Source organism: Zosterops lateralis, assembly GCF_965231275.1.
Source record: "Zosterops lateralis genome assembly, chromosome: W".
NCBI lineage: Eukaryota > Metazoa > Chordata > Aves > Passeriformes > Zosteropidae > Zosterops > Zosterops lateralis.
This window is the reverse complement of record NC_139801.1, coordinates 10,523,342-10,533,600: the sequence shown is the minus strand read 5'-3', so window position 1 is coordinate 10,533,600 and position 10,259 is coordinate 10,523,342.

Here is a 10,259-nt window from a genome sequence, read left to right as displayed (position 1 = left end):
TTGAGAGATGTTAGAAGCCTAGCAACCTCCTTGTCTTGGGGATGGTCTATTATCCCATACCATTTTTGGGGGTTTTGATCTGTTTTATTTTATTTGTGCCCGGGGTGGCTGCTGCTCCCGCCCCACTCCCCATCCTCCCTGGCTCTGGGACTATCGTGATGAATGGGAGCCAAGCCAGGGTTTCCAGAGGGAGTTGGGAGCGGGGCGAGAGGCACCCCTTCCTTTTCGGCACAGGCTGGTCAACTGGACACATGTGGCCAGTATCTCTGACCAGGGATCCTGCTGTTTCTGTGGGTTTTGCCTGCTTATTTTTGTTTGGGTTTGTTTGGGGGGTTTTTTTGTTTGTTTGTTTGTTTTTTTTTTCCTTCGGCACTGTGACTGAGCTTGCCAGCTTGGCTTCTTTTGCTGCTCTGCTGTCGGGAAGCCCAAAGCCATTGTGTGCCCCACCAGGACCCAAGAACACTCTCGTTTTTCCCACTGGGGGGCTGCGCCCCCCCCACCCCTTACAGCCCGGACTTGAAGAATCAGCCAGCGCCAGTGAGAAATCCCGGGACCCTTTTCCCTACTGTGTTCGGGAGCTGAACTGCTGCTGCCCAACCCCCGCCGTACCTCTGCCATTGCTCCGGGTTTGTGCTACACTTTAGCTTTTCACCCTCTGCCTGCTGAAAGGTCCTGCCATTCCAGCTTGCTTCTCCTGAGGTTCCTGGTACAGCTCCTGTTGCTATCCAGAGGGGGCACCAGGATAGGCTCCCCCTGTGAATTTGTAAAGGAAGCCCATTCCCCATCCCATCCCGCTGGCTGCATCCGCCATTGCCCGTGTGAGAGAGATGGCTGGACTTGCACCACAGCGCCCCCTGCAGCCACAGGTGAATCATTGCACCCGCCTTACCTGGCTGGGGATCTACCAGCGCCCCTGCCAGCTGTGACCATAACTACACCAAAGGGGAAAGTGCTCGCAGCCGAGAAGGCTGTCACTGGGTTTCTGGGGAGAGGTGAGTAATGTTCCACAATTTCAATATCTAGCATTTATTAATTTATTTTTCTTTCTTTTTCTGTGCCTTGTGGGCACTCTTATTTTTTTTTTAATAATCAGGGTTTTTTTCACTTTCACCTGGGTATTCATTTCTCTCATTGGCAAAAAGGGATTAATGGAGCCCTTCTCTATTGGGGCATGCAAGACAGAGGGTACTTTGGACTTGATTAGCATAAGAGATCTGATAATCAGGATGCCTTGGCAAGAACAAACAGCTTTAAAGATGGACTCAAGACTGGCTGACAGGAAAGAAGATTGAATCAACTTCTGCAAACAAGAGATGTTGCAAAATGTATAAGTTTGTTTATGTGATGATTAACCCAATAATTGTAGTAATAAAAAATTACTAGCCTTCCTAGAATAGTATATAAGCATATGTAGTTCATAATAAATTTGGAATCTGATCACCAGACAGTCTTCCCCATCTCTCTCAATTGCCAATACTTCTCTTTTGAGGAAATGTTAATTCCAGGGAGTTTTCTCCTGAAATTTGTCTTGAAACTGAGACACTTCTCCAGCCCAGGACTCCCTTCTGCCCAGTTGGTTAAGCCCAGCCCAGTATCCTGGGCATCCAGAGTCTGCCTAGTTTGAGGGACTCAACTCTCACTTATCTGTTTGCAGGTTCAACCAGTAGCAAAGCTGTGCATGTGTAGGGGCATCTGTGGACGGCAGGGACAAGGAACTCTGCAGACCTGAGATATTCTAGAAACACATGGTTTTATTGCAAGGGTCGTGGGTAAAGAGGGCCTGCTTTCAGCCACCAGCCTCAGCTGAAGCGAAGCCCCAAAGAGAGAGGGAGAGAGAGAGGGTATGAGGTAAGGGAGGTAAAAAGCTAAGAGGGGTAAGAGAGGTAAGAAGAGTGCAGGGGTCAGAGCGGTAAGAGAGAGAGAGATAGAAGAGGTAGAAGAGAGAGGGAGCGGTAAGAGCGAGGGAGGTAGAAGAGGTAGAAGAGCAAGAGAGAGAGGACCTTGTTACAATACATTATATCTATTTTTGTGCTGAATATTCTAATTTACAGTGACCAACCGGCGCAAGATACAAAACCTACAAACTTTGCATGCAGCCTATGAGAACTACTTTATTACCATATTCTATATTCTAAACTCTAAAGACTACTTTCTTATCTACTTTTTCCCTAATGCCTTGACAGGGTGGAGAGGGGCTGCATTCTTGGGTCCTTTTGTTTTCTGTCCTTCAACCTAACTCCAGCTAATCACCGTCTTCCTGCCTGCCATGATCACATCTCAAAGCTGGCCTTCATTTCTATTTCACTCACAGGTTTTACATCTCCAGTATTTCTTACCAGACAATCATATCCATAAGCCCTTCCTGTCTCCTCTTTCCCAACAAGCACGTATCCCAGAAACACACATAGAGCACACTGACATGGCTGGTTACAGAGACTGCCCCAGACAAGGTGCTGCCTTCAACAGCACCTAATATACAGGACATGCATATAACATAAAAATAGACAGCCAAGCCTCCTTTCTCCTCTGGCTGGTAGAGATACAAAGTCATTAGTGAAAGTGCACACACACTTTTGAGGATCCCTCAAGTACTGTCATGGACCCTCTGTCTACCTGGTAGCCCTGCCCCAATCTCAGACACTCTTACTTGCTTAATGGGGGCCTACTCATGGCTAATTGAGCTTGATGCTGGATAGCAAACATGAATGCACTCACAAGCTCATTCCCCAGGCACTCTACAGTCACAAGTCCCCATGGGCATACCAGCATTAACCCTTGCCTGCCCAATGGCCCAGTCCAGACCCAAGACCCCTCTGCTACTTGCTGGCAAGTACAACTTGAAGTTTGCTAGCGAAGATGCTTGCACATGCATACCCAAACAGATGGTTTGGGGAAGATATAGACACCCAACTTCCCCCTGCCTCTCAGCAGCCAGATTTAGGTATGCAAGCTGTGATCTGCAGTTCTGCTCCACCCACTGGCACTGAGCCTCTCACTCATCTCAGTGATGCTGGTTCCCCCCAGTATCTGGCTTTCAGGACACATGCTGTTCCCCACCCAGTGGCTGAAGATAAAAGACTTCCACTCATTCCAGTAGCTGATGCTGACCCCTCCACTCCAGTAGCTGACACTACTGGCTATGCGACACCTATACCCCTAGTCTGACTCTAGTAATTGACAACAAATTTCGTTTGCACACACACAGATCTCATCAGTAGCTGGCACTGAGAACCCCACCACTTGCTCCAGTAGCTGACACCACAGGCCAGGGTCTCCTATATGCCCAGTTTGACTTCAGTAGATGCCATCAAATCCATTTACTCTGTTCTTCCCAGTAGCTAGCACCTGGTCTTTTCAGATTACATACATGTGTGCACACACACATCATAGTCATGTCAGTCCCCCTAGTAGCTGGTTTTTGGGAGACACACTGTTCCCACCCCAGTGGCTGGAGGTTAGACACCACTTGCTCCAGTAGCTGGCACCACAGGCCAGGGGTGCTTACATTCCCAGTCTGATTTCAGTAGCTATCACCAAATTCACTCACAACAGTCACTGTAGTAGCTGGCACTCCAGGTTTAAAGTCTGAAGGACTCTCCCTAGATCCAAAAAGCTGTGTCCCCTCAACGACTGATACTAAGATCCCCACTTGCTCCTTTCATAGAATCATAGAATGTCCTGAGCTGGAAAGGACCCACAAGCATCATGGAGGATCAACATGCAGGTACGTTTGCCAGAAAAGGAAGATTAAAGAAAATTTCACACACACCCCGTTGCCCTGATTCTTTAGCCTTCTGATTGTTTACATTCTTGAACTGGAGTTTCTCACACATGTAACATAAACAAGTAGAGTGTTTTCACATACCTCTCTGTGATGGACTTCTGAATTGACCACTGGGGTTGTTGCCATAAGGCCTCCGTTAGCAGTAGTTAGGCTAAGGAGTTGGTTCCTGGTGCAGGCCCATGGGAACCAAGCCTGAGAAATGAGGCCTGAGAATCTGCTGATGCAAGGAACAATGTTTAAAGGACTTAGTAGAGCATGTAGTACATACAGATATACAGATTACTCGTGAAATATGGTTACATTGTTACCAATAAAATGTTTTCTATGGTGGGAGTTAAGCTTAGAAAATTAACCTTAATTTTAGCTAAAGCAAGCATGCAAAATTTATAACCGTTAGAAAGGTTATCTAAAAGATGAATGTGAATGTTTGAAGTGAAGTACGTAGGAGACTGCACGTAGGCTGATGAAGTAAGACTTGTAACAAATGTATAAAAGATGAGCATCTTTGTAACCAACTTGGGACACTGACTTGGGACGCTAGTCCTCAGGTCCCCAGGGCCCTGAATAAAGCACCGCATAAACTGACACTCTGTTGGTTTGTGTTTTCTCTCGGGATCGGGCAACAGTTTTCTGGCGACCACGGCAGGACTCCGGGGGTGGCTGGGGCGGTTCGCGAGCTGATCAACTCCACGCCGGCACCAGGTGATTTCTGGGGAGTCATCGACCCGCGCCCGACCCCGCGCCTGACGGACAACTGTGGAAAGGTAAGCCTGAAGGTGCTTTATTCATTTAGGTTTGGGTGCCTGCCTGATAAGACGGGGCGGCAATCCCCGCAAGGTTGGGCAAAAGACGTCTGTGGTCTGGGAAGCCTAGACGCTGACCGTCAGAAGAGGCGAAAGTCTCGCAGGATCGGCACTTGCCCCTCGCGGTGACGAGAAGTGGCAAGATTGGTATTGGTATTGGTATTGGTATTGGCACTGGTATTAATATTAGTATTAGTGTTTGGGTCTATCTATATTTAGTGTGTGTGTGTGTAAGCAACTAGAAGGAGTGAAATATGATGCCATTTAAAACCTTTAAGGCTTTGGTACAATCCAATGATAAAATCCCCGGGAATTCCCCTTTGGGATGTCTACTGGGAAGGTGGAAAAGGGAAGGATTCCACCAAGAGTTACATAAAGGTAAAATGGTTGATTATTGTAATCATTGGTGGCCACAATATGAAACTGGTGGCCCAGAATGGCCTTTGAATGGATCTGTTAACCCTGATGTTATAACCCCCTTGATGTGCTTCTTACAGAATAATGAGAAATGGGATGAGATACCTTATCTTGATTTGTTTTATGCTCTCAAAAACAAACCAGAGTGGCAAAAGGAGTGTGGAATTATGATCTTGCAAAAGACAGAGAATGGAGATGGTTGCTTAGGATGTAAAAATAGAAGTAAATGTGATGAGTGTATAAGTAAGTTAGCGAGTACGGAGGAAAACATTTCGTTGCTCGTATCCCCTAGTGCCCCTCCCTTAGAATTCTCTGAAGAAGAGGATGGAGCAGAATGTGGGGAGGAGGAGAAAGTGGTTTCCTGGGACTCGGGGAAAAGTGATACTCAAGAGTCACCTGTGAGTCTCGGGGTTTTAATTTGGTTGTTTCCACCCGAGATTCCAAGGCTGGCTGGTGGTTCGTGTGGGCACGAAGGGAGTGATTTTTCCTTTTGACCTCTGAAGGATTTAGGGTCTGTTGTCTGACTCTGTGTCCCTGTGTTCTGTGCTGAGCTCGGTGCTCGGTGTTCGGCGCGAGAATGATGAGGAGTCTCAAGGTCTTGCTTTTCTGGTTTCTCGCGTTGTTTATTAGTTCTTATCTTACAATTCTCTGTGTCCGGCCATGGTGTTCACAGCAGCCTGGACACAAGGCGACTCCCCTGTGTCCGGCCATGGTGTTCACAGCAGCTCGGACACAAGGCGACTCCCCCCTGTGATGGGAGGTCGCTACCTCTTATACAGATAACTACGTACCCATTGTTTACAATTCTATGCCAATGTCTATCACCTATACTAACAGGGTCGTGTCTACTTTGATCCAATCCACTGAAACTATTTTGTGCCCACGTCACTACAGAAGATGGATGCCAAGGGAGAAGAAGAAGAACCCAGGGCTCCACCCTAAAATCTCCATCTTGTCCCTTTGCATCTACATTCTAAAAATCCATAACTACAAAATCTTCTGCACAGTGATAACTACACTACTCTCAGTAACACCTTTGTGACTTGCAATTCTTCTCTGTGTTAGATGTTTTTCTCATGGACCAAAATCAAAGACTGTGTCTTCCTGGGCTCTGTGCCAGGCAAACCCCCCTGCACAGACCCCAGACCCTCATTTTCGGGTCCCAGGCCTCTCTACCGAGGTCTGTGACTTCCCAGGGCACCCAGAGGGATGCCCTGGACTCCAACATCTCCCCCCTTTGTTTTCACAAAAAACACCTCTTTGGCTGCTTTGCCATATGCATTAAAGCAAACATGACTTGATCATGAGAAGAATTACAAGTCTCAATAAAATACATACAATTGTTTTCAAATTTTTCTTCCACAACCGTGAAAGGTTGAAGAAATCAAACATGCCATTCATCCGTGATCTGGTTTCTTCTCTGAGTTTGTTCACTCCATTTCCCAACCGCTCTGTGCTCTCGTGAATTGATTCTGAACCATCTGACAAATTCATGCAATACAGAATGAAAAGAAAACCCAAGCCATAACTCCTTGCACGCAGATTGACAGACGTCTGCAGTCTTGACACTGGTTCACATTGGTCTGCTTTCCTCTCCACTCTTGAAGCCATCAGAGCTTCCTCGCCTGACATGATTTCCACACTCTTTGCAGAAATTCACTTGTGTTCTGTATCTGCAGAAACAAAAGCTACTTCTTTGCCATAGGTTAGTTAAAACTGTACTTTGATGGAAAATGCACAACTCTTGTTAAAACCTGAAATCCATCAGGAAAAGTTTCAAATGCAACATCTGTGCTTGTTGATGAACACATCTCTCCTCTAGTTAAAGTCAAGGTGTGGCCAAAACCCTGACCTTACCTAGAGTAATATCCTTTAATACATTTTTAGAACGAAGCTCTTAACAACAACAATTATGAAATGCTTAAACAACTAAAGAACATAAAGGAGAATTTTGAAATGTATCATGATACAATTCACAGTACTTATTACTTAAAACTTATTATCTTAAACTTATCTTATTTTACTAACTTATCTTACTTATTACCTTATTATTTTAACTTATTTATTATCTTAACTTTAACTTACTTAACTTAAAACTTAACTTATCTTAAAACTTATTTTCTTAACTTATTTATTTTATCTTAAAACTTAATATACTCAACTTATTTAACTTAACATAAAATACACTTAAAACTTACATACAATAAAACTTTAAATTTATAAAATATAAATCTATCACTTAAACTTTATCAATCCTTATCTTAAATTCAACTTTACTTACTTAACAAATCTTGAACTTAAAACCTCATAGAAATCACTTCTAATGTCAATACAATACTAAAACACAAATCAACTTGGATCCAAATACATCAACACTAAAATCAAAAATCCTTTTCCATGTCATGACAATAAGTCTTTTGCTTCTGATCATGCAGCTGCTTTGCAAACATCCAATGATTTCCGGATCTCTGCTTCTGAATTCAGAAAACCTGTAACTTTAATTGAATTATTATTTTGCCTGAATGCAGCCCCTCCTAACCCCGAGGGTTACTGCCTTCCCTGGCATCCCTCCCTCTCCTGGATGAGGAGTGGAGACTTTAAAACTCTTGTTGCTGCACATAATCCCTGTGCAGCACTGCTTAAGAAAAACCCTTCCTCTCCTGGATGAGGAGTGGGAACCTTAAAACTCTAAGAAAAGGGTAAACCCAGCATGTAGCCGAAGGATAAATGAAGAAAGGGTGTGTGCAGTGGATTCAAGGGAAACTTGGCTACCTTTTGCTGAAAGGAAAACTTGAGGGAACTGGACTGACAATGTCAAAGTGCCGCTTGTGGGCGGGGTCAGGCTCTGCAGCACTTGCTCTGAGGGGGTGGCACCCCAGAGAAACTCTCCGCCCTGGCCACGCCTCCTCCCTGCTTGCTCTGCCTTTGCCTGCCCCGGTCCTGCCTGTGCTGGCACCGCCTGCCTCGGCACTGCCTGTGCCGCCCCGGCGCTGCCCGCGTCTCGCTCTCTGTCGGGGTTTGTCCCGCCTGGAGCGATCTCACTGCTCCAGCTGCATCCCACTCGCTCTCTGCCTGCCGCAAGGCTTTCTGGGATTTGTAGTTTCTAGCTTTGCACTTGCGCCGTCCATCTTGGCTCTGTCACTGCGCATGCACCAACCGCAAGGCTTTCTGGGGTTTGTAGTTTCCAGCTCGGTGCTCTCTCTGCCTGTCCCGGCTCCTGTCCGGGACACAGGCCCTGCTCTGCCCGCGCCGCCCCCGCAGCCCGCGCTGTCCCGACACGGGGCAGTCCCGGCTGCCCCCATCGCGATCGCTTTCGCGCGCACACGCCGCAGTGTTATCTCTCACCACTGACGCGATCTGGGCTTGTTTTCCCTGTTTTCCTGGTGTCTCCTCCACTCCCCCTTCCCCCCTCTCTCTGTCTGTCCCTGCGCTGAAGGGGAAAGGGCAGTGGAAAACTTTCAGGCTGTGTCTGAACGCGCTGTATCTGAGGGGGGCTGCAAAGACTCCTGGATGCACTTTGTCTCACCTCTCCCTCCCCCACTGCTGCGGCAAGTGTCTCGTGCTCACGGAACATGCCTCGAAAACAAGCATGTCCTTATCTTGGGATGGATTAGAAGTTTTGACTTTCCCGAGATGAATTTTTGGGACTGAATTCCTGAGGACTGTGGCAAACCCAGGGAAAGTTGATGACTTTTCTGTGCTAAACTCAAGGAGACCTGCTGACTCTCCTGTCTCGAGGGGTTTTTTACCTCCCTGCGGTAATCCTGAGGGTGCTGGTATCTCTCCTTTCCTATTAAAACTCAGAGGAGGCTGATGGCTCTCCCCTTCCCCACCTCCTGTAAGAGATGTATGAGACCCGTCTGCTGATAACAGACGACAGGACCTGCCTGGCTGCCGGCCAGCAAAAGAACCCGCTGCTCGCTGCTGGCCACAGACAAACCCGGTGCTGGCTGCAGGCCAGCTGGTAAAGTGTTTCTTCCTCCCTCCCCGCTACACTACTGCTGCACGGAGAAGGTTTTTCCCTTATTTTTCCCGGGAGAGGGTCTCCTCCCGTGTTCTAAATTTAACTGTTCTTACCAAAATCGAAGAATGCAGTGCAGGTGTTCTCAAATTCAGCTCGGAGGTTTCTTGATCACCGACCTGCAGATTTCAGGAGACGAGTCCTGGGCCCTTGGAACTCGTCGGTCCGAGGTGAATTTGCAATCAGCTGCCGTCTCTGGTTAGAGATTCCTTCCCCTGTCTTCTTAGCTTGTCTTCTTTCCTTCAGAGGTCTTGCTGTGTCCACTGGAAAGCACCGATTCTGCCCACACCAGCGTCCATTCGTGCCCGTTCATGCCCATCCATGTGCCCACTCGTGTGCCCACCCAGGGACGCCAATTCTCGGGGTTTTAATTCGGTTGTTTCCACCCGAGATTCCAAGGCTGGCTGGTGGTTCGTGTGGGCACGAAGGGAGTGATTTTTCCTTTTGACCTCTGAAGGATTTAGGGTCTGTTGTCTGACTCTGTGTCCCTGTGTTCTGTGCTGAGCTCGGTGCTCGGTGTTCGGCGCGAGAATGATGAGGAGTCTCAAGGTCTTGCTTTTCTGGTTTCTCGCGTTGTTTATTAGTTCTTATCTTACAATTCTCTGTGTCCGGCCATGGTGTTCACAGCAGCTCGGACACAAGGCGACTCCCCTGTGTCCGGCCATGGTGTTCTCAGCAGCTCGGACACAAGGCGACTCCCCCCTGTGATGGGAGGTCGCTACCTCTTATACAGATAACTACGTACCCATTGTTTACAATTCTATGCCAATGTCTATCACCTATACTAACAGGGTCGTGTCTACTTTGATCCAATCCACTGAAACTATTTTGTGCCCACGTCACTACAGAAGATGGATGCCAAGGGAGAAGAAGAAGAACCCAGGGCTCCACCCTAAAATCTCCATCTTGTCCCTTTGCATCTACATTCTAAAAATCCATAACTACAAAATCTTCTGCACAGTGATAACTACACTACTCTCAGTAACACCTTTGTGACTTGCAATTCTTCTCTGTGTTAGATGTTTTTCTCATGGACCAAAATCAAAGACTGTGTCTTCCTGGGCTCTGTGCCAGGCAAACCCCCCTGCACAGACCCCAGACCCTCATTTTCGGGTCCCAGGCCTCTCTACCGAGGTCTGTGACTTCCCAGGGCACCCAGAGGGATGCCCTGGACTCCAACATGTGAGAAAGGTGGAAGAGAAGCCAAGAACTCCCTTAGCTGAAAGAACTAGAA